The 25547-nt window shown below is 39.0% G+C and overlaps 1 protein-coding gene across 2 annotated transcripts in view; it reads right to left on the reverse strand.

The window, feature by feature from the left end:
* Nucleotides 1–22790, reverse strand: part of Agtr1b (angiotensin II receptor, type 1b) — a 74372-nt gene extending 51582 nt beyond the window's left edge. The window contains exon 1 of one of the 2 annotated variants that reach the window (XM_087635021.1): nucleotides 22617–22790. The gene's annotated coding sequence lies outside the window, so the exon portion shown is untranslated. 2 annotated transcript variants of the gene reach the window in all.
* Nucleotides 22791–25547: the final 2757 nt, after the last annotated feature.

Raw genomic sequence — 25547 nt, forward strand, 5'->3', positions numbered from 1 at the left:
TCCTTGTTTCCCTTCTTACTAGTCAGACTTCTTGGTTTGCATCATTAAGAATGACATTCAATTGTCACATTTTTCACCCTCTTCTACATTCTGTACATTGATCTTATTAGAAGAGGCGGAGGCAGTGACTGCCCAACTCGCTTTTCCCTTATGACTTGGGACCATCACTGAGATCCTTGATCGAAAGAGAACTCTTTGGTTTTTATTGATTTTCTTCCCTACTTCAGCCCCTCCTATATTGCAATTAGAGGCAGGTGGCACCTTGCTCTACTATATTTGCTGTTTATGGTACGTTCATTACATAACCATTTTAATACATTAATTTATTTGTGTGTAGAAAGGAATGTGTTCATGAATGATGCTATTGTGCATGTGCAGTCATATAATCACTACCATGAGTCCAGGGTGTCACACTCAGATCATCAGGGTTGGTTGGCAACCGCTTTTTCTATTCTTTTAGAGCCATCTGGTCAGTCCATAACTGTTAATATTTTTTCACTGTGACTTGGAGCATTTTAAAAATTGGATTATTTTAATTTTAAGAGTTACTGGGGAAGATAACACATAGGTGACTTAGACATTACATATATATATATATATATATATATATATGTTACCTTTACTACAGTGTTGTAATATGAAAGAATCTTGGCATATTGTTTACTGGTTGTCCTATGAAATACCAAGATAAAAAAGGTTGTGGGCTCTACTTAACTTCAGGAAAACAAAATATACAAAAGATGAGATTTGTCGTACTGTTCTTCAGCTGGTGGTAGTCTAAGACTACTATTCAAGTTGGTCTCTGCTGAGAGAACACCATCTTTTCCTTGCAGGTCTTTCCACACTTTACATAGCAATAGGAATGTGGCCCAGAACAATCAATCACTTGTTCCCAGGAAATGTCTTTGTCAAAGCACTGAAGATCTCTCATGTGGTTTTTTCATACGTACCTTAATAATTCCAAGATAGATGGAAAGTAAGAAAGATAAAAGAAATAGGAAATTGCTAAAAGCACATAGAGAAAACAAAGAAAAATTATAATCTGAAACTAATAATATTCAAAAGTGTTACATACATAATTTTCCTTTTCTGCTCTACAAATACTCAAGCACTTAAAAATTAAATTGATGATTTTGGTCATAAGCTGTTGTCAACATGATTCAGTTCTTTTCACTAGAACACTGAGAAACCAAGTCGGACCCTAATGGCCTTTGGATAAGAATCTATAAGACAAGTAGAAACAGAATGGTGCTTGCGATTTATATTTTGTGTTCTGCTCCATTCACTTATGATTACATTCTCATTAAATATTTTAGCTTAATGAGAATAGCCCCCATAGGATCAATGTATTTGAGTACTTGGTCCCTAGTTTATGGAACTGTGATCAAAAGAATCAAGAAGTGGCCTTGTAGGAGGAAGTGTGTCACTCTGTGTGAGTTTTGAGGTTTCAAAAGTGCATGCCAGTCCTACTCAGGCTATCACCTCCAACTTGAATATATGCTATAAGCATTCAGCAACTACTTCAGAGCCATCCTGCCGGTATCTTTCCATGCTTCCCACAATGAAGGTCATGGACTCACCCTCTGAAATTATAACCAAGTGTTCACTCCAAAGCCTTCTTTTATAAGTTGCCTTGGTTATGGTATCTCTTTAGAGCAACAGAAAAGTAACTAAGATATATATTATTAAATAGTGATATATGTATATTTTATAAAATATATTGTGATTGCTTACATCTGTATTATATGGATTATTACTTTAGCTGCTTAGTTCTGCTGACAGTACTTCTTTTAGGAGACCAAAGGTATGGATATATTCAAGCAGTCTCTATGGTGGAAACACTTAGAAGCTTTTCCACTCCAGATAAAGTGACAATTAGCTCTGAGCAGGTAAATGACTAGAGTACAATATGTTTCATGCACAATGATATCACTTGAATGGAGATACAGTTACTGTCACTAGGTTAACGGAACATTCCTGTTCTAGAGAAATACCATGTTGATTCAAAAGCACGTAATAATATATTTGAATTTAATAACAAAAACAATTTGAGTCAAAATGAAGAAAATTTTGATGAAATTGTAAGTGTATGATACTTGCTGGAAGAATCATTTCTTCATAAATGAATTTTTGATCTGTTTGGGGTTAAAAAAACCGAATTTGCTATAGATTGTGTTCAACTATGTTTGCAAACTGGGCTTGGTGAGTCTTGCCAGAATGTAAATGGCCAAAGGGGATGTGTGGTAGTTTGAATATGCTTGATTCAAGGAGTAGCATTATTAGGAGGTGGGCCCCATTGGTAAATGTTTGTCACTGTGAGGGTAGGCTTTGGGACCCACCTCTTAGCCTTGTTAGGGCTAGTCTTTTCCTGTCTGCCTTTGTATCAAGATGTCAAAAACTCAGGTCCTCCAGAGCTGCGCCTACCCAGAAGCTGCCATGTGTCCCATCTCGATGATAATGGAGTGAACCTCTGAACTTGTTAGCTAGCCCCAATTAAGAGTTGTATTGGTCACGGTGCCTCTTCACAGCGATGGAGCCCCTAACTAAGACAAAATGGTCATTGGTAGTTTATCATTTTGTTAGCACTATAGATACTTTGCCTGTTGTCCAGATATTCTCCTTGGTGCTGCTTCCCTTCCCATCCCCCTATATAGCATGCTGGCTGCTCCACCTTCTAACTTAATGGTTCCATATCTGCAAATGCTTTCAGAATACTAAGTCCTAGATCCAAGCAGCTGGCAAAGTTTATCTCTGAGAATATTGTGCCTGCTCAGTGTGGAAGGCACACCTCTCTCCTCAGCAGTACTCTCAAGGAATATAGGTTCAGTTTAGTCTTTTAACAATAATGAAGGAGGTATTTCAGAAACATTTGGCCAGGGCCATCTGAATGTTTTCAAAAAACTTTCATGTACTGAAATGAAAAGTTTATAATCTGAATCATTTTGGAAGTCACAAGCTTAAAATAAGGCGTCACTACTTGAGAGTCTGTAATCTATGGTGGCTTTATTTATTATAAAACCATGCTTGAGGTAAATGGGCATAGTAACAGTTTTCAAAAAGGGCTATTGCTGATTTAAATTGACATGCTGTACAGTTTATGTGACTTGCCCAAGAGAAAAATTTATAACATTAAAGAGAAAAAAGAAAAGAATTCTGCAGGTTAAACAATATTTTAATTGAGATAACAAAAATGTATAAACTATGTCATTCTTTCTTTTATATTGTATAGTTTTTGACAAGGGTCATTCTCAAATATTTGACTATAGAAATTGTTCTGTCTCCATTTCCCACATAGCTAGGCTACATAATCTGAACTGGGGCCACACTATTTCTTTGCAAAAGGCAAAACTATGATAAACTGGTATACACATATCCCTCCACTTCACCAACATGCTAAATGTATACCACCAATGAGTTAGAGTGGGTTGTTCTATTTTTAGTATTTTTACAAATAGAACAAAAACTTGAATTCTTCAACATTTTACATAAACTCACATGTCTTAAATAAAATAGAGGAGACCTTGCATTTTTCTTTTGCCAAATAAGGAAAATAGGACTTGATTTCAAATTCTAACTTTCAACTTTTAAATAGTTAGCTTTCATTAAAACATAGGTAGCCTAGAGTAGAGAATAGACTGTGGGCTGAAATTAATAGGACAGGGTTTGAAATTATAATTCTTCAGTTTAAAATCTCGACTATATCAGTTACTATATTTGGGAGAGCTCTTTATCTTATTTTCAGTTTTCCAGACCATATAATGAGGACAAAGTAGAGACTATCTCATAGAATTGTTGTGAAAAGCTCAATACCAGCTCAGTTAATTGTAGTTTTATCAAAATGTGATTTTGCTTCTGGGAAGAATGGTGTTAGAATTTTGTGGAGAAGCACATTAAATCTTTAAATAAATTGCCCATATTTGCTGTTGGTGGTCATATAAACAGATGTAAGCACGATGGAAATCAGTATACTAGTGTCTCTAAAATCTAAAAATAGAAGGACAATATGATTCAACTATTCCATTCCTGGGCATATATCCCAAAAGACCCTACATCCTACTACAGAGGTTCTTACTCATCTGTGCTTGTTGCACAATAGCCAGGGTATAGAATCAGCCTAGATGTTTATCAGAGGGCAAATGGATAATAAAATGTAATACAGATGAATAAAATAGAAAGTTACAGGAAAACCTAGTAGGATGTAGTGAAGCCCAGGCTCAGAAAGAAAAACACATGGTCTCTCATACATGCAGATGCTAGCTTTTAACTCATCTTTTTATTTTTATTGGGATGCATTTATGCAGAGGAAAAGAAAGTAAAAAGGGAGACTACAAGAATGGAAAGGGAAAACAAAAACAAAACCCAGAAGCTTCAAAAAGGGAGGAGAAGGGAGGGTAGTGGAATACATGTGATATTAGTGTGAAAAGGAAGACTCTAGAGTGGAAGGTTTAATCAGGGATGAAGAGTAAAGAGACAGGGAATTACCAGAGAGGAAGTAGGGAGGGATGTGTCATCCCAAATTAAATATGTATAAAAATGACAGAAAAAAATCTGCTACTTTGTAAAAAGTTTTGAAATTTTTTCTTCAAAGTTCTCAGAAATAACCTTTAAGGTAATAACTTTAATCCAAGACATAGGTGCTATATACTCAATTTCACTAAATCTAATATCTTTGAATCATCTGGGACTCTTGTGACAATGTAGATTCTCATTAGCTAGTCTGGTTGAGGTCTCAGAGTTTGTATTTCTTATAAATTTTCAGGTGATGCCCAGGGTGCTAGTCTGTGGGCCTGAGGTGACTGAATAGCAATGCAAGAAAACAGGAAGGGGGAAGGAGCAGAAAGAAGGTGTGGGGAGGGAGAGCTAGACCTTCAGAGGGGCAGACACACCTGGGAAACCAGAGGAGACTACTCTCTGCCCACATTTTAGACTCTAGAGGAAAACGCCTAGTGCCAACTGGGACCCTTGGGCACAGGGACCCTGGAGAAGGAGGGGCAGGCCCTTCTGGTTGCTGCCCTCACAGAGAGCTGAAAGCGAACCCTGAGGAGCGACATCAGGCCTGAGACCAGAGGTAAGACCAACTTTTCTGCCCCAAGTGACCTGCCTGGTGGACTCAGGACACATGCCCACAGGAACAGTTGAATGCCAGTAGACAGGAACGACTACCCACCTAGAAGCAGAACACTCTGTTCCCATAACTGGCAGAAAGAAAACAGTAAAACAGGTCTACAGCCCTCCAGACACACAGGCTTATAGGACGGTCTAGCCACTGTCAGAAATACTAGAACAAGGTTACACTAGAGACAACCTGATGGCAAGAAGCAAGCACAGGAAACCAAGCAACAGAAACCAAGACTACATGGTGTCATCAGAGCCCGATTCTCCCACCAAAGTAAACACTGAATATCCAAACACACCGGAAAAGTAAGATCTAGATTTAAAATCACATTTTTGATAATGATGGAGGACTTTAGAAGGCCATAAAGAACTCCGTTAGAGAAATGCAGAAAAACACAAGAAAACAAGTAGAAGCCCTTAGAGAGGAAACACAAAAATCCCTGAAAGATTTACAGGAAAACTCAATCAAACATGTGAAGGGATTAAAAATGGAAATAGAAGCAATAAAGAAAGCACAAAGGGAGACAACCCTGGATATAGAAAACCAAAGGAAGAGACAAGGAGCCATAGACACAAGCATTACCAACAGAATACAAGAGATAGAAGAGAGAATCTCAGGAGCAGAAGATTCCATATAAATCATGGACACAACTGTCAAAGATAATGTAAAATGGACAAAGCTACAGGTCCAAAATACACAGGAAATCCAAGACACAATGAGAAGATCAAACCTAAGGATAATAGGTAGAGAAGAGAGTGAAGACTCCCAACTCAAAGAACCAGTGAATATCTTCAACAAAATCATAGAAGAAAACTTCCCTAACCTAAAGAAAGAAAGGCCCATAAACATACAAGAAGCCTACAGAACTCCAAATAGATTGGACCAGAAAAGAAATTCCTCCTGTCACATAATAGTCAAGACACCAAATGCACAAAACAAAGAAAGAATATTAAAAGCAGTAAGGGAAAAAGGTCAAGTAACATATAAAGGCAGACCTATCAGAATCACACCAGACTTCTCATCAGAGACAATGAAAGCCATACGATCCTGGACAGTTGTCATACAGACCCTAAGAGAATACAAATGCCAGCTCAGGTTACTGTATCCTGCAAAACTCTCAATTAACATAGATGGAGAAACCAAGATATTCCATGACAAAACAAAATTTACACAATATCTTTCTACAAATCCAGCCCTACAAAGGATAATAAATGGTAAATCCCAACACAAGGAGGCAAGCTACACCCTAGAAAAAGCAAAAAACCAATCGTTTTGCAACAAAACAAAGAGAAGACAAGCACACAAACATAATCTCACATCCAAACACGAATATAACAGGAAACAACAATCACTATTCCTTAATATCTCTCAACATCAATGGACTCAATTCCCTAATAAAAAGACACAAATTAGCAAACTGGATATGTAATGAGGAACCAGCATTTTGCTGCCTACCTGAAACACACCTCAGAGACAAAGAAAGACACTACCTCAGAGTGAAAGGCTGGAAAACAACTTTGCAAGCAAATGGTCTGAGAAGCAAGCTGAAGTAGCCATTCTGATACCTAACAAAATTGATTTTCAACCAAAAGTCATTAAAACAGATAAGAAAGGATACTTTATTTAAATTCATTAAAGGAAAAACCCACCAAGATGAACTCTCAATCCTAAATATCTATGCTCCAAATACAAGGGTACCTAATGCATAAAAGAATTAGTAAAGCTCAAAGCACACATTGCAACTCAAACAATAATCATAGGAGATTTCAATATCCCACTCTAATCAATGGATAGATCATGGAAACAGAAATTAAACAGAGACATGGACAGACTAACAGAAGTCATGAACCAAATGGACTTAACAGATATTTGTAGAACATTCTATCCTAAAGCAAAAGGATATAACTTCTTCTCAGCTCCTCATGGTACTTTCTCCAAAATTGACCATATAATTGGTTACAAAACAGGCCTCAACAGATACAGAAAGATAGAAATAATCCCATGCATCCTATCAGACTACCACAGGATAAAGCTGGTCTTCAATAACAAAAAGGAAAGAATGCCCACATATACATGGAAGTTGAAAAATGCTCCACTCAATGATAACCTGGTCAAGGAAGAAATAAAGAAAGAAATTAAAGACTTCTTAGAATTTAATGAAAATGAAGGTACAACATACCCAAACTTATGGGACACAATGAAAGCTGTGCTAAGAGGAAAACTCATAGTTCTGCATGAGTTCATAGTGCCTGCAGAAAAGAAACAGGAGAGAGCATATATCAGCATCTTGACAACACACCTAAAAGCTCTAGACAATAAGAAGCAAATACACCCAGGAGGGGTAGAAGGCAGGAAATAATCAAACTCAGAGCTGAAATCAACCAACTAGAAACAAAAAGGACTATACAAAGAATCAACAGAACCAAAAGCTGGTTCTTTGAGAAAATCAACAAGATAGATAAACCCTTAGCCAGACTAACTAGAGGACACAGAGAGTTTGTCAAAATTAACAAAATCAGAAATGAAAAGGAGACATAACTACAGAATCAGAGGAAATTTAAAAAATCATCAGATCCATCATTTCATTAGATGCTGAGAAAGCATTTGACAAAATTCAACACCCCTTCATGATAAAAGTCCTAGAAAGAATAGGAATTCAAGGCCCATACCTAAATATAGTAAAAGCCATATACAGCAAACCAGTTGCTAACATTAAACTAAATGGAGAGAAACTTGAAGCAATCCCACTAAAATCAGGGACTAGACAAGGCTGCCCACTCTCTCCCTACTTATTCAATATAGTTCTTGAAGTTCTAGCCAGAGCAATCAGACAACAAAAGGAGATCAAAGGGATACAGATCGGAAAAGAAGAGGTCAAAATATCACTATTTGCAGATGACATGATAGTATATTTAAGTGATCCCAAAAGTTCCACCAGAGAACTACTAAAGCTGATAAACAACTTCAGCAAAGTGGCTGGGTATAAAATTAACTCAAATAAATCAGTTGCCTTCCTCTATACAAAAGAGAAACAAGCCGAGAAAGAAATTAGGGAAACGACACCCTTCATAATAGACCCAAATAATATAAAGTACCTCGGTGTGACTTTAACCAAGCAAGTAAAAGATCTGTACAATAAGAACTTCAAGACACTGAGGAAAGAAATTGAAGAAGACCTCAGAAGATGGAAAGATCTCCCATGCTCATGGATTGGCAGGATTAATATAGTAAAAATGGCCATTTTACCAAAAGCAATCTACAGATTCAATGCAATCCCCATCAAAATACCAATCCAATTCTTCAAAGAGTTAGACAGAACAATTTGCAAATTCATCTGGAATAACAAAAAACCCAGGATAGCTAAAGCTATCCTCAACAATAAAAGGACTTCAGGGGGAATCACTATCCCTGAACTCAAGCAGTATTACAGAGCAATAGTGATAAAAACTGCATGGTATTGGTACAGAGACAGACAGATAGACCAATGGAATAGAATTGAAGACCCAGAAATGAACCCACACACCTATGGTCACTTGATTTTTGACAAAGGAGCCAAAACCATCAAATGGAAAAAAGATAGCATTTTCAGCAAATGGTGCTGGTTCAACTGGAGGGCAACATGTAGAAGAATGCAGATCGATCCATGCTTATCACCCTGTACAAAGCTTAAGTCCAAGTGGATCAAGGACCTCCACATCAAACCAGACACACTCAAACTAATAGAAGAAAAACTAGGGAAGCATCTGGAACACATGGGCACTGGAAAAAATTTCCTGAACAAAACACCAATGGCTTATGCTCTAAGATCAAGAATCGACAAATGGGATCTCATAAAACTGCAAACTTCTGTAAGGCAAAGGACACTGTGGTTAGGACAAAACGGCAACCAACAGATTGGGAAAAGATCTTTACCAATCCTACAACAGATAGAGGCCTTATATCCAAAATATACAAAGAACTCAAGAAGTTAGACCGCAGGGAAACAAATAACCCTATTAAAAAATGGGGTTCAGAGCTAAACAAAGAATTCACAGCTGAGGAATGCCGAATGGCGGAGAAACACCTAAAGAAATGTTCAACATCTTTAGTCATAAGGGAAATGCAAATCAAAACAACCCTGAGATTTCACCTCACACCAGTGCGATTGGCTAAGATCAAAAACTCAGGTGACAGCAGATGCTGGCGAGGATGTGGAGAAAGAGGAACACTCCTCCATTGTTGGTGGGATTGCAGACTGGTAAAACCATTCTGGAAATCAGTCTGGAGGTTCCTCAGAAAATTGGACATTGAACTGCCTGAGGATCCAGCTATACCTCTCTTGGGCATATACCCAAAAGATGCCTCAACATATAAAAGAGACACGTGCTCCACTATGTTCATCGCAGCCTTATTTATAATAGCCAGAAAATGGAAAGAACCCAGATGCCCTTCAACAGAGGAATGGATACAGAAAATGTGGTACATCTACACAATGGAATATTACTCAGCTATCAAAAACAACGAGTTTATGAAATTCGTAGGCAAATGGTTGGAACTGGAAAATATCATCCTGAGTGAGCTAACCCAATCACAGAAAGACATACATGGTATGCACTCATTGATAAGTGGCTATTAGCCCAAATGCTTGAATTACCCTAGATCCCTAGAACAAACGAAACTCAAGACGGATGATCAAAATGTGAATGCTTCACTCCTTCTTTAAATGAGGAAAAAGAATACCCTTGGCAGGGAAGGGAGAGGCAAAGATTAAAACAGAGACTGAACGAACACCCATTCAAAGCCTGCCCCACATGTGGCCCATACATATACAGCCACCCAATTAGACAAGATGGATGAAGCAAAGAAGTGCAGACCGACAGGAGCCGGATGTAGATCGCTCCTGAGAGACACAGCCAGAATACAGCAAATATAGAGGCGAATGCCAGCAGCAAACCACTGAACTGAGAATAGGTCCCCTATTGAAGGAATCAGAGAAAGAACTGGAAGAGCTTGAAGGGACTCGAGACCCCAAAAGTACAACAATGCCAAGCAACCAGAGCTTCCAGGGACTAAGCCACTACCTAAAGACTATACATGGACTGACCCTGGACTCTGACCCCATAGGTAGCAATGAATATCCTAGTAAGAGCACCAGTGGAAGGGGAAGCCCTGGGTCCTGCTAAGACTGAACCCCCAGTGAACTAGTCTATGGGGGGAGGGCGGCAATGGGGGGAGGGTTGGGAGGGGAACACCCATAAGGAAGGGGAGGGGGGAGGGTGATGTCTGTCTGGAAACCGGGAAAGGGAATAACACTCGAAATGTATATAAGAAATACTCAAGTTAATAAAAAAAAATCATCAGATCCTACTACAAAAGCCTATATTCAACAAAACTTGAAAATCTAGAGTAAATGGACAATTTCCTAGACAGATACCAGGTACTGAAGTTAAATCAGGAACAGATAAACCAGTTAAACAACCCCATAACTCCTAAGGAAATAGAAGCAGTCATTAAAGGTCTTCCAACCTCAAAGAGCCCAGGTCCAGATGGGTTCAGTGCAGAATTCTATTAGACCTTAAAGGAAGACCTCATACCAATACTTTCCAAACTATTCCACAAAATTGAAACAGATGGAGTGTTACCGAATTCCTTCTACGAAGCCACAATTACTCTTATACCTAAACCACACAAAGACCCAACAAAGAAAGAGATTTTCAGACCAATTTCCCTTATGAATATCGATACAATAATACTCAATAAAATTCTTGCAAACTAAATCCAAGAACACCTCAAAACAATCATCCATCATGATCAAGTAGGCTTCATCCCAGTTATGCAGTGATGGTTTAATATATGGAAAACCATCAGCGTAATCCACTATATAAACAAACTGAAAGATAAAAACCACATGATCATTTCATTAGATGCTGAGAAAGCATTTGACAAAATTCAACACCTCTTCATGATAAAAGTCCTGGAAAGAACAGGAATTCAAGGACCATACCTAAACATAGTAAAAGCCAAACACAGCAAACTCGGAGTTAACATTAAACTAAATGGAGAGAAACTTTAAGCAATCCCACTAAAATCAGGAACTAGACAAGGCTGCCTACTCTGTCCCTACTTATTTAATATAGTTCTCGAAGTCTTAGCCAGAGGAATCAGACAACAAAAAGAGATCAAGGGGATACAGATCGGAAAAGAAGAGGTCAAAATATCACTATTTGCAGACGACATGATAGTATATTTAAGTGATCCCAAAAGTTCCACCAGAGAACTACTAAAGCTGATAAACAACTTCAGCAAAGTGGCTGGGTATAAAATTAACTCAAATAAATCAGTTGCCTTCCTCTATACAAAAGAGAAACAAGCCGAGAAAGAAATTAGGGAAACGACACCCTTCATAATAGACCCAAATAATATAAAGTACCTCGGTGTGACTTTAACCAAGCAAGTAAAAGATCTGTACAATAAGAACTTCAAGACACTGAGGAAAGAAATTGAAGAAGACCTCAGAAGATGGAAAGATCTCCCATGCTCATGGATTGGCAGGATTAATATAGTAAAAATGGCCATTTTACCAAAAGCAATCTACAGATTCAATGCAATCCCCATCAAAATACCAATCCAATTCTTCAAAGAGGTAGACAGAACAATTTGCAAATTCATCTGGAATAACAAAAAACCCAGGATAGCTAAAGCTATCCTCAACAATAAGAGGACTTCAGGGGGAATCACTATCCCTGAACTCAAGCAGTATTACAGAGCAATAGTGATAAAAACTGCATGGTATTGGTACAGAGACAGACAGATAGACCAATGGAATAGAATTGAAGACCCAGAAATGAACCCACACACCTATGGTCACTTGATTTTTGACAAAGGAGCCAAAACCATCCAATGGAAAAAAGATAGCATTTTCAGCAAATGGTGCTGGTTCAACTGGAGGGCAACATGTAGAAGAATGCAGATCGATCCATATTTATCCCCCTGTACAAAGCTTAAGTCCAAGTGGATCAAGGACCTCCACATCAAACCAGACACACTCACACTAATAGAAGAAAAACTAGGGAAGCATCTGGAACACATGGGCACTCGAAAAAATTTCCTGAACAAAACACCAATGGCTTACGCTCTAAGATCAAGAATCGACAAATGGGATCTCATAAAACTGCAAAGCTTCTGTAAGGCAAAGGACACTGTGGTTAGGACAAAACGACAACCAACAGATTGGGAAAAGATCTTTACCAATCCTATAACAGATAGAGGCCTTATATCCAAAATATACAAAGAACTCAAGAAGTTAGACCGCAGGGAAACAAATAACCCTATTAAAAAATGGGGTTCAGAGCTGAACAAAGAATTCACAGCTGAGGAATGCCGAATGGCTGAGAAACACCTAAAGAAATGTTCAACATCTTTAGTCATAAGGGAAATGCAAATCAAAAGAACCCTGAGATTTCACCTCACACCAGTGAGAATGGCTAAGATCAAAAACTCAGGTGACAGCAGATGCTGGCGAGGATGTGGAGAAAGAGGAACACTCCTCCATTGTTGGTGGGATTGCAGACTGGTAAAACCATTCTGGAAATCAGTCTGGAGGTTCCTCAGAAAATTGGACATTGAACTGCCTGAGGATCCAGCCATACCTCTCTTGGGCATATACCCAAAAGATGCCTCAACATATAAAAGAGACACGTGCTCCACTATGTTCATCGCAGCCTTATTTATAATAGCCAGAAACTGGAAAGAACCCAGATGCCCTTCAACAGAGGAATGGATACAGAAAATGTGGTACATCTACACAATGGAATATTACTCAGCTATCAAAAGCAACGAGTTTATGAAATTCGTAGGCAAATGGTTGGAACTGGAAAATATCATCCTGAGTGAGCTAACCCACTCACAGAAAGACATACATGGTATGCACTCATTGATAAGTGGCTATTAGCCCAAATGCTTGAATTACCCTAGATCCCTAGAACAAAGGAAACTCAAGACGGATGATCAAAATGTGAATGCTTCACTCCTTCTTTAAATGAGGAAAAAGAATACCCTTGGCAGGGAAGGGAGAGGCAAAGATTAAAACAGAGACTGAAGGAATACCCATTCAGAGCCTGCCCCACAGGTGGCCCATACATATACAGCCACCCAATTAGACAAGATGGATGAAGCAAAGAAGTGCAGACCGACAGGAGCCGGATGTAGATCGCTCCTGAGAGACACAGCCAGAATACAGCAAATACAGAGGCGAATGCCAGCAGCAAACCACTGAACTGAGAATAGGTCCCCTGTTGAAGGAATCAGAGAAAGAACTGGAAGAGCTTGAAGGTGCTCGAGACCCCAAAAGTACAACAATGTCAAGCAACCAGAGCTTCCAGGGACTAAGCCACTACCTAAAGACTATACATGGACTGACCCTGGACTCTGTCCCCATAGGTAGCAATGAATATCCTAGTAAGAGCACCAGTGGAAGGGGAAGCCCTGGGTCCTGCTAAGACTGAACCCCCAGTGAACTAGACTATGCGGGGAGGGTGGCAATGGGGGGAGGTTTGGGAGGGGAACACCCACAAGGAAGGGGAGGGGGGAGGGTGATGTCTGTCTGGAAACCGGGAAAGGGAATAACACTTGAAATGTATATAAGAAATACTCAAGATAGTAAAAATAAAATAAAATAAAAAAAGAGATCAACAGGATATAGATTGTAAATAAAGAAGTCAAAATATCACTATTTGCAGAGGATATGATAGTATATTTGTGATCCCAAAGTTCCACCAAATAACTTATTTTTTTTCTTTTCTTTTTTTCAGAGCTGGGGACCAAACCCAGGGCCTTGTGCTCACTAAGCAAGCGCTCTACCGCTGAGCTAAATCTCCAACCCCCCAAATAACTTCTAAACCTGATAAACACCTTCAGCAAAGTGGCTGGGTATAAAATTAGCACAAATAAACCAGCCTTCCTCTACACAAAAGAGAAACAAGCTGAGAAAGAAATTATGGAAATGACACCCTTCCTAATAGTCCCAAATAATGTAAAATAGTTCAGTGTGACTTTAACCAAGGAAGTGAAAGATCTGTATGATAAGAACTTCCTGCCTCTGAAGAAAGAAATTGAAGAAGATCTTAGAAGATGGAAAGACCTCCCATGCTCATGGATTGGCAGGATTAATATAGTAAAAATGCCCATTTTACCAAAAGCGATCTACAGATTCAATGCAATCCCCATCAAAATACCAATCCAATTCTTCATAGAGTTAGACAGAACAATTTGCAAATTCATCTGGAATAAGAAAAAACCCAGGATGGCTAAAACTATCCTCAATAATAAAAGGACTTCCAGGGGAATCACTAGCCCTGAACTCAAGCAGTAGTCAGAGCAATAGATCTAAAAACTGTATGGTATTTCTACAGAGACAGGCAGATAGACAAGTGGAATAGAATTGAAGACCCAGAAATGGACACACACACCTATGGTCACTTGATTTTTGACAAAGGAGCCAAAACCATCCAATGGAAAAAAGATAGCATTTTCAGCAAATGGTACTGGTTCAACTGGAGGTCAGCATGCAGAAGAATGCAGATGGATCCATTCTTATCACCGTGTACAAAGCTTAAGTCCAAGTGGATCAAGGACCTCCACATCAAACCAGATACACTCAAGCTAATAGAGGAAAAAGTGGGGAAGAATCTTGAATACATGGCACTGGAGAAAATTTCCTGAACAAAACACCAGTGGCTTATGCTCTAAGATCAAGAATCAACAAATGGGACCTCATAAAACTACAAACCTTCTGTAAGGAAAAGGATACTGTTTTTAGGATAAAATGGTATCCAGCAGATTGGGAAAAGATCTTTACCAATCCTACAACTTATAAAGGACTCCTACCCAAGATATACAAGTTAGACTGCAGGGAGACAAATAACCCTATTAAAAATGCGGTTCAGAGCTAAACAAGATTCACAGCTGAGGAATGCTAAATGGCTGAGAAACACCTAAAGAAATGTTCAACATCTTTAGTCATAAGGGAAATGCAAATCAAAACAACCCTGAGATTCCACCTCACACCAGTCAGAATGGCTGATCAAAAATTCCAGCCACAGCAGATGCTGGAGAGGATGTGGAGAAAGAGGAAGACTCCTCCATTGTTTGTGGGATTGCAGACTGGTACAACCATTCTGGAAATCAGTCTGGAGTTTCCTCAGAAAATTGGACATACCTGTGGACCCAGCTATACCTCTCTTGGGCATATACCCAAAAGATGCCCCAACATATGACAAAGGCACATGCTCCACTATGTTCATAGCAGCCCTATTTATAATAGCCAGAAGCTGGAAAGAACCCAGATGCCCTTCAACAGAGGAGTGGATACAGAAAATTTGTTACATCTACACAATGGAATATTACTCAGCTGTCAAAAACAATGGCTTTATGAAATTCATAGGCAAATGGATGGAACTGGAAAATATCATCCTCAGTCCTCACTCAGACACAGAAAAACACACATGATATGCACTCATTGATAAGTGGATAATAGCTCAAATGCTCGAATTACCCTAGATGCACAGAACACATGAAACTCTAGAAGAATGAGCAAAATGCAAATGTTTTACTCCTTCTTTAAAAGGAGAACAAGAATACCCTTGGGAGGGAATAGGGAGGCAAAGTTTAGAACAGAGGCAGAAGAAATACCCATTCAGAGCCTGCCCCACATGTGGCCCATACATATATAGCCACCAAACTAGATAAAATGGATGAAACAAAGAAGTGCAGGCTGACAGGAACCGGATGTAGATCTCTGCTGAGTGACACAGCCAGAATATAGCAAATACATAGGCAAATGCCATCATTAAACCAGTGAACTGAGAACGGGAACCCTGTTGACGGAATCTTAGAAAGTGTGACCCCTGTTGAAGGAATCAGAGAAAGGACTGAAAGAGCTTGAATGGGCTTGAGACCCCATATGAACAACAATGCCAAGCAACCAGAGCTTCCAGGGACTAAGCCACTACCCAAAGACTTTACATTGACTGACCCTGGGCTCCAACCTCATAAGTTGCAATGAATAGCCTGGTAAGAGCACCAGTGCAAGGGGAAGCCCTTGGTCCTGCCAAGACTGAACCCCCAGTGAATGTGATTGTTGGGGAGGGCAGTAATGGGGGGAGGATGGGGAGGGGAACACCTATAGAGAAGGAGAGGGGAAGGGGTTATGGGAATGTTGGCTTGGAATCCGGGAAATGGAATAACAATTGAAATGTAAACAAGAAATACCCAAGTTAATAAAGATGAAAAATATTAAACTACATTCTAATTTGATTCCATCCTAGCTAATATTCCATGAAGGATTTATGAACTCAGATCTGCTTAAAGCAGAAATATATAAGTTGATGTCTCTTTAATCTTTCCAGGAGAAAACCCAAGAGTCTAGCTTTTATTACATTTAAAAGTATTTTTCTTTTCTTAGTATTTAAATAAATACCAGAGTCCATTACTCCTATCAATTACCCAGCTGGTTGTTTCTTTTGTTCTGTTAAATGTTGAAAGCAAGTGAAGACTATTTCACATTCGGCTTCTCTGTGCATGTAATCTTCACAGCTCTACAAATCTTTTCAAGTATGCTGCTAGCTGGGAAAGAATCCATAATTTAGACTGCATAATTTGATAATAAAAATAAGTGTACATTTAAAAAAAAGAAATACCCAATTTAATACAGATGAAAAAAAAAGAAGGTGCGTATTATAAGTGCAGACTCAACATCCTTCCAGAATATACTGAGTGGCCTTGTTTTGACTTCTTCTCAACACATTTCAAAACAATGATTTACATTTTAGCACTTTCTTCTTTTTCATTCTTTGCTTTTCTTTTGCCATTTTTCTTCAGACTGAAAAATGGCATTGATGTTTAGCCATCCCGTTAAGAAGGGATATAAATGACAACTTCAAGCCATGTTGTTGTACATGATAGGACAATTTATCTACATGTCATTTAAAAGGAAGTTTCACTTTCATATTTATCTTCTACAATATAGAGATCTGAAAATTCATCGAAGGCTTTCCATACTGCCACTGAAAACACACCAAACTACAAATATGGCAGCAAGCAATAAGCAATTAACATTTGTTAGTAGTACATTGCCATGGTCCTTGTCACCGAAGGGGTGGCAATCTTACGAGGTGTAGAATGAATGAGTAATTACTATAAAAATGGTGGGAACCAAAGAACACAAGCATAGTACACATTCGATCTGATTGAGTATGTAGGACAAAAGGAGTGCTGGTTTGTAAATGTTTTATCACTGGTGGTGTTAAAATAAAACCACCAACGACCGTTTGAGAACGTGTTTTTCTTTATATAGTTTGGTTATCATGGGACTTTCATCTTCATTGTGATCAAATGCTTCCAAATAATCACACCACAGGAAGAGGAAAAGTATGTATGTTTTGTTGTGTGTGTGTGTGTGTGTGTGTGTGTGTGTGTGAAACAATGTCATCTTATTTATTTTAAATGTTCTCTGAGGACATTGACAAAAAATGACAATACATTGGAGTTTTACTTATAAGTTTGCTAGGATTTTTTGGTATAAAGTTTACACCAGTGTTATCACACATGATTAAAAATAAAAACTGATGTAGAAAGGAAGTCATGCATGATATGTAGATATTTAATATCTTTCCAGAATATTTCGATATTCTCCCCTTCTTACTTCATTTGCCTCTAAACACAAAGAATCACTGATTTATATTTCAACCTTTTATTCTTTTATTTTAAACACAGATTTATTATTATCATTCATGTGTATGTGTGTGCACATAAGTACAGTACTCTTAGATCCCAGAAGAGAATGTTGGACCCTCTGGAGTGACAAGCAGTTGAAAGCAAGTTGACAGAGGTGCTGGGACACAGACTCAGATCCTCTGGAAGATCAATGCATGCTCATAACTGCTGGGACATCTCTCTAGACACCTTGACATTTTACCCTCTTTGCTTTTCTTTTGATATTACTTCCTCCAATGGAAAAATGAAACTATGTCTAATTGCCCTGTTGATAAGCCTGAAGCATCAACTCTAAGCCATTTTATTGTGTATAATTGGAAAATATACCTAGATGACACCAGAAATGTAGCTTTGCTGTAATATTTACCTTCTAAAATATGGGGATCTGAAAATGCACTGCACACCTGACATACTTCTTTTGAAAAGATCCAGCCTACAAACAAAAGGGCAATGCAGTAACTTTTGTGGAGTGTTCAAAAAGTGAGACCATGAGGGTAGTAAGAGAAAGCATTTCTGTGGTTCCTACTACTGAAGGTATGGGAGTCTTAGGAGATGTGGAAAGATGTAGTAGTTATTACGAAAGTAGTGGGAACTGAACAATAGACTAAAAGGTAAGACAAGAGAAGTGATTTAAAATATCTCTTTTTTTCTAAATAGATTTTTAGCTTGCCCAACACCTGTGTTGGGCCAAGATCACTTTTATCCTTTCTTTCTTATTTTTCAATAGTCTTATTTTTAATTAATCACTGATACTTAAACTAATTGATCTAAAGAAGATTTTTAATAGTTTGGTAAAGATCAAGGTATATATTTTATTTACATAAAACAGATGAAAATCACATAGAAGTTGACCCAAACCAAAGAATTATTAATTGCATGATTTTAAATCTGAAGACAATGGCGGTGGGAACATGAGCCAAGCAGGTGCACTGCCTCTGGAGCCTTGAACTCACTCTTCACCCTCTTCACAACCTCAGCCTCTTCAAAGTCAGACTGTGCAAGCAGCTGTAAATGTTCTTGCATATGGAAATGAACGCTTCACTAGTACCAGCGGATTCTAGACACCCCCTCTGACTCAAGATGCACCTTAGAGACAGCTTTCTTTTATTTTTTACTTTTTTACAAACCCTTATGTCGAGGGCTGACTTTCAATAGATCGCAGCGAGGGAGCTGCTCTGCTACGTACGAAACCCTGACCCAGAAGCAGGTCGTCTACGAATGGTTTAGCACCAGGTTCCACACGAACATGCGTTAAGCGTGACGGGAAAGATAGCTTTCTAATATTTGAAATATTTAGAGTTAAACTTCTAAACAGAATTCTTATTTGCTAGCCTGCCTGAGGACTCTTTGGCCCACTGAGGAACTGAGCAAACAAAACAAAACAAAAGTAAATAATTCTGAATTGACCTATAAAATAATCTAAACTAAGTTGACCACACAGCATTTGCTTTTAGTTTTCATATGCAAAGAAACTTTCCCGCCTAGTGAACATCTGTCATAAAAAAAGTGAAAATCAGAGAACATTTACTTTTAATAAAACAATATCCACTTGGCATAACCATGACTGTTTAAACTGTTTAAACGTATCTTTGTTTTCTTCTTTTCCAACGACATTAGTAGAATAACACTTTATAATAAAATATCTGGGAAGTTTATACTTCTTTATATTTTCCCCATAACTGAATGTTGAAGAACAATAGTAAGCTAGTGGTATTCATTTATCATTGAATATTACTTTAAATATCCATAGATACTAATGAGTTAAAGCTGTGTTAGTAAACCATTAAGAAGCTGTTTTAAGGAGCTAAAATTCAAATCATGAATGCAGTAGAAACTGTAGGTACAGACAAATCTAGGATAGAAATCAAACACACCTTCCTTTGTTTATGAGAGTTTTAGTGTGCTGCTCTAATATGTGAGATCTTACACAATGACGTCAGGTAAATTTTAAAGAGAACGTTTTTAAAATGACTTAAAGAAAAAAGAATAGTGCTTTGCAGCAGGGAAAAAGGCAATGTGTCTCCTCTGCAAAGTAACATGGGATTAAAACACTCCTAAACTGATCTTAGGTATTTTCATTCTGATTATTGTTTTGCTTCATTGTGGGACTTAAAATCAACTTTTTAATTTCTGCAATATTTGGACGTAAATTTAAAAAAAAGTTGACTAGCTAGCTTGGGAAATGCTTTGACATTTGGCAGACATGACTGAGCAGAAAAGAGACTAGATTCAGTGGTAAGCATGAGGTCAGAAGACAGGAGTTTGCATCAGTCTGCAAAAACATGTAAATATGGGAGAGATTAGATCTCTGTTCATAGTGCAGTTTTGGAAGTAAAATACAGCACCTCTCGACTGTTATCCTGAAAAGTACACCGTGCGAGTACAGAGCGGAATCAGGTGGGCAGCAGCTAAACTGTGCTTCATATTCCTTCCTAGGCTACACTGCACCCTGGCCTTCATATGTAGAAGTTTAGCATGCATTTTCTATCGTTCCTCTAACAGAAGGCAGATGGCAGTTACTGCTGCACGTGGTAGCAACACAGTGAGGAGCCACAGCAGCGTAAATGCACACGAGCACACAAATACAGTTTGACTCCAAACTAGAAAGGCACAGTGAGAAACCTGAGTGCTTCACAAACCAGAGTAAGACAGAGAGGAAAGGCTGAAGATGAGAGACCAGCCACAGCAACAGTGACAGAAAGACATTCTAGAATCTGGAGTCCAGGTCTTAAGATGGCAAGTCTTCCTTCCCTACACTGAGACAATCCACTGGATTAGGAAATCATGAGGCAGTTACTCAGCTTAAGGACAAAGTGAGCAGAACTAGAGATCAAGACACCTTGAAGGAACCGAAGATCAGAACCTTCAGAAGAACATGGGTCCAAGCATATTGCAGACTTAAGACTGACAACCAGGAAACTTTAGCCAATGCTGACACCTCCATATTTGGGTTGATTCCCTGGACCAAAAGCTTACATTACAGGAACTGCCATTCATAATTTGGGGATGAATATTTGTAACTCTCACTAGAACACTGCAGCAGAGCTGGGCTGTCTGCTTTGCAGACTCCGTACATGGGCTGTTTAATTGAGTAATTAGCTTTAGGCGCTCTCTCTCTCTCTCTCTCTCTCTCTCTCTCTTTCATACACACACACACACACACACATACACACACACACACACACAGAGAGAGAGAGAGAGAGAGAGAGAGAGAGAGAGAGAGAGAGAGAGAGAGAGAGAATATAACAAAAAAAAATGAAAAGCATCAAGGCCTTGTCTTGTTTTCTTGCCTGTTCGCTTTTTGAGGCTTGGAATTTGCTATATAGTAAAGGTTGGTCTTCAACTCCTGATCCCTCTGCCAGCATCCTCTGAGTGCTGGAATGACAAGTATGTGACATCAAGCCTTGCTTAGGGGAATTTAGAACAAAAGAGACCTTAAGAGCAGACATAGGTTAAGAGTTGCTGAAAAGCAACCTTTCCTACCATAGGGCTCGATCAGAGGAAGTCTCTGTTCCTCTGATCTCTGTTCCCTTTACTTCCCAGCTGAGGAGTGGTGATGGACAGGACAAGGCTGGTCCCAGAAAGTCAATACAGAATCAAAAGAGCTTGAGGAGAGATTAACCAAGTGGGGATTTTATAACTAGGTAAACTGCTAGGGTAAGCAGGGCAAGTGTTTTCTTTTGTTTCTTTGTTTTATTTGCTTGTTTGTTTAAAACCCCAGGAAATGGGAGGAAAACTTATACCTCAGCCCCAGGAACCTCCCCAATGACATCTACTAGGAGCCATTTTGGGGCTGAAGCACCTTCAAAAGGTGATGCCAGTTGTTCATGGGGGTTATAAGTAGCAAAGGGGATGGGGATTTGACTCCTTTAAGGTTACTTTCTCTTCCTGGCATTAAACTAAACCCAGTTAGCCTCCTGAATGTGATTAGGGAACAGGGAAAAAAACAGATATAGAGGTGGGGTGGGGATGGAGGTAGGGGTGGGTCCGTGTCAATGGTGGGATGTTGGTACTCAGTGTGGGCATAGCAAACAAGACATCAATAACCAGCTCTCTGATGCTTATCTAAAGACACCACGACAAGAGAGGCCAGGCCGTGGGGAAGATTGGCTGGACTCTGGAGCTCAGGGCTCGCTGGCTGTTAAGACAGAGAACTGAAAAATGGGATAGTAGATGAGGAGGAGTGGAGGCCCCAAACTGGGACCTTCACTAAAATCTCACCTCAATCAGGGATATTCAGAGGCTGAAACAGCTGGAGTTAGTTCCTGTGTTTCTCCACTTGCTATTTAAAAAACACAAAGGGCTTTGGGGAATAATTCAGAGTGCCTAACTTTGTCCCATGTACTTGGCCACTGACCCCATTGGTAGTGGGCTGGAGCCTCCCTAGCAGAGAGCTTGGAAGGGGAAAAGCTTGTCTGGGAAGTGGAGGACGTGGAGGAGGCCCCCCTTAACTTTACCTAAAAGCTGCATAACTTTCAAATGGGTCCTGTGTCCACACAAGCTTCACGTCGCAGTTTAGACTTACTTGGATGGAGGAGAAAATTTGCTGGCTTGCTACTTGAACAATTAAAATTTGGACTAAACTGCAAAGAAGCCTATACCACCCCTGAAGCCCCTCATTTGATTTGGGGATGGTGAACAGTTCTAGGGAGGGTAGGAACTCACAGACCATGTACTCACAGACCCGGGATCAAGTTGGATCCTTCCCCAGAATCTTCCCAAGGTGGCAAGCACATCTGTCAGTACTCACCGTGTGCAGTGCCCAGCTCTGGGCTTCTTTCAAGCCTGGTGGCCGCTCCCCATCCACAGCGCTGGCGCTGGAAAGGCTGTGTGTGTCTGGTCTGGTCTCTGTCACTCCCTGCTGCCTGGGATCCAGGCTGCCTGCAGCTATAATCCTAGTGGAGACAGCTCCAATTTATTCAGCAAAGGGGCGTTGCTAAGCTGGGTTTGCCTTCCCTGGTCGCTCCGCCTAAAAGACCCTCCTGACCCCTCCCTTGACAGATTCTTACTAAGGCAAGCATGACTCCAATGTACTCCAGTGTCACCTACCTGATACAGGCTCACTTGGGCCTGGAATGCTGCATCTCTTAGAGAGGGTCTTGAAGAGGGAGGGATCTGTGTGGGGTCAAGCAATGTTATTTACTTTGGAGAGAAATACTCCTCTTTTTTTCTTTTGTTCTCTTGTTTCTTTCTTTCTTCACTAGCTAGCTCCCCCTTTTTAGAAGTTAAAAACACCTTTAAGGAAGAATTAAGGCACTTCCTTTTATTTATAATGCTATCAAAATTTGACAGTGCAGCTGTGGATCATAGATGGCATGGACTAGTTACAAGGTTGGACAAAGTAAAGGGGTAGATTTTCAGCTATTTTAAAATGCACATTGTATTTCATTCATCAAAACTATTATTAAAGTATTGAAAAGTCACTAATGTCATATAAATACCCTTGGTCTTTTGACTTGTATCCAACTTTGCAGTTATGAAAACAAAAAGGAATTTTTAAAAGTCTACAGACAAAAAACTCGAGCCTTTTGTGTTTGTAGTTGAAATGATTTTGTGTTTAGAAAACCTTGAGGTATCAACCAAACTATTAGAGCTAATAAGGAGTTTATTTGAAAGATATTTACTGGGCTTCTTTGTGTTTGGTGCTGCGCTGAGTCTTAGGAAGAGATCACTCTTGCAGGAAGGGTGGGCTGGAGAAGCGGCCTGGAAGTAATTTCCTCACAGGTTTGTGGGGAGAAGGGAGAAATACTGTCTAACTCTTGCACCTCACCCCAGACACTCACTTAATTGTTTTCAGTTAGAAGTTCAAAGTGAGCAACAGCCAAAATCTTGAGACAATGAATGAAAATGGGAACTGCTCCTACTTTTGTTAAAGATGCCAGAAATCTTGTAAAATGGACTTAGTGTAGATCATTAATTCTACTCTAGCCCTCAGTTTCAAATTAATTTGAGAAGTGACTATAGGTTCCCAGAGAGTTAATGTTATGTTAGTTGTAAACCCCTGGAAGAAAGGGGTTTGTTTTTTATCAGAAACAAACAGATGGAAAGGAGTCTATCCAAGAAATCAATGCATCCTCACTGTTGTGATTAAATGACTGTAGGAAAATATTGCTTGAACTCTGGGCTTCTCTAGTACAGGTAACTAGATATAGTGTAAATAGGTTAAATATTTGAAATAATATAAAACTCAACAATTTATTAGTGTTGATATAACGTAAGTGGAAAATTCATGTCAAGAAACTTTACATCATATACAAAATTATGAAATATTGTCTAGAATTACATTCTTGCTATGTGTTTAAAATATACATGGATAGATTGAATTCTCTATTCAATATGAGTCTCATACATATATTTCATAAGCATAAGCAATATTCCAAAGTCTGAGTTAAAAGTTCCAAAATCTGAAAAGCTTTTTGAAAGAAAGAAGTCTTATTCAATATATTATGCTCAAAGTTTTGCAAGAATATAGAGGAAAGAGAAGTTTGAAAAGAAAAGTTAAAACACAGCACTACTGGATGCACCTCATTGGGCACATTTGTAATTATTAATATAACAATTTCACAATATTATGTGGTCAGAAGCAAATATTTTAAAGGGTAAGTAAATAACCACTTTGCTCCTCCGATTTCTACATTTTACAAAGGTAACCTCTTTTAAAAATAAAATTGTAGGCTTTATGGGTCATTAGACAGAATATCTACCATTTTCATCATTTTCACATATTGAGAATGGATATTTAATTCACCAAAATACTAAATATTTTGACTACTGTTTGGCAGTGAACATGATAATGTGTATAAAGGCCTGAAAGACTCTAACAGATTAAAATATATTATTTAAAGTAGTATTTGGCTTATCTATGTTTTAACTATTTAAACATATTTAAATATTCATCAAGTAGGACAAGAAAATGAGTAGGAATAAAAGTGTGTTTGTGTTTAGAGATACTTAAGCTGTGGTAAATGCTGGGTCAGTCACTTTAGTATTGAATTAATATCACTTTCTCAAAATGGACAGGTCATTACATTTAATTACTGAAAACTTTTGTTCCCATTTCTGGGAACAAAAATATCTATAGGAGGGAACATGGAGGCAAAGTTTAGAGCAGAGATGGAAGGAACAGCCATTCAGAGCCTGCCCCATATGTGGCCCATAAACATACAGTCACCAAAACTAGATAGGATTGATGAAGCTAAAACATGCATGCTAAAAGGGAGCAGATATAGATCTCTCCTGAGAGACACACCCAGAGTGTGTCAAAGAGAGAGACGAATGCTAGCAGCAAACCGTTGAACTGAAAATGGGACCCCCTTTGGGGGAATTAGTGGAAGGACTGAAAGAGCTGAAGGGACGTGCAACCCCATAAGAACAATAATGCCAAATAACCAGAGTTTCCAGGGACTGAACCACTACCGAAAGACTATACATGGGCTGACCCAGGGCTCCAACTGCATATGTAGCCTTGTTGGGGCACCAATGGAAGGAGAAGCCCTTGGTCCTGCCAAGGTTGGACCCCCAGTGCAGGGGAATGTTGGGGGTTCATAAGGGGAGTAGATGGGGGGCCACTCTTATGGGGGAGGGGGAGGGAATAAGAGGCTTATGGAAAGGAAACCAGGAAAGGGAATAACATTTGAAATGTAAATAAAGAAATATATCCAGTAAGAAAAAAAAAGGATTT

The sequence above is a fragment of the Rattus norvegicus genome, chromosome 2 (assembly GCF_021556685.1).
Source record: "Rattus norvegicus strain SHRSP/BbbUtx chromosome 2, alternate assembly SHRSP_T2T, whole genome shotgun sequence".
Lineage (NCBI taxonomy): Eukaryota > Metazoa > Chordata > Mammalia > Rodentia > Muridae > Rattus > Rattus norvegicus.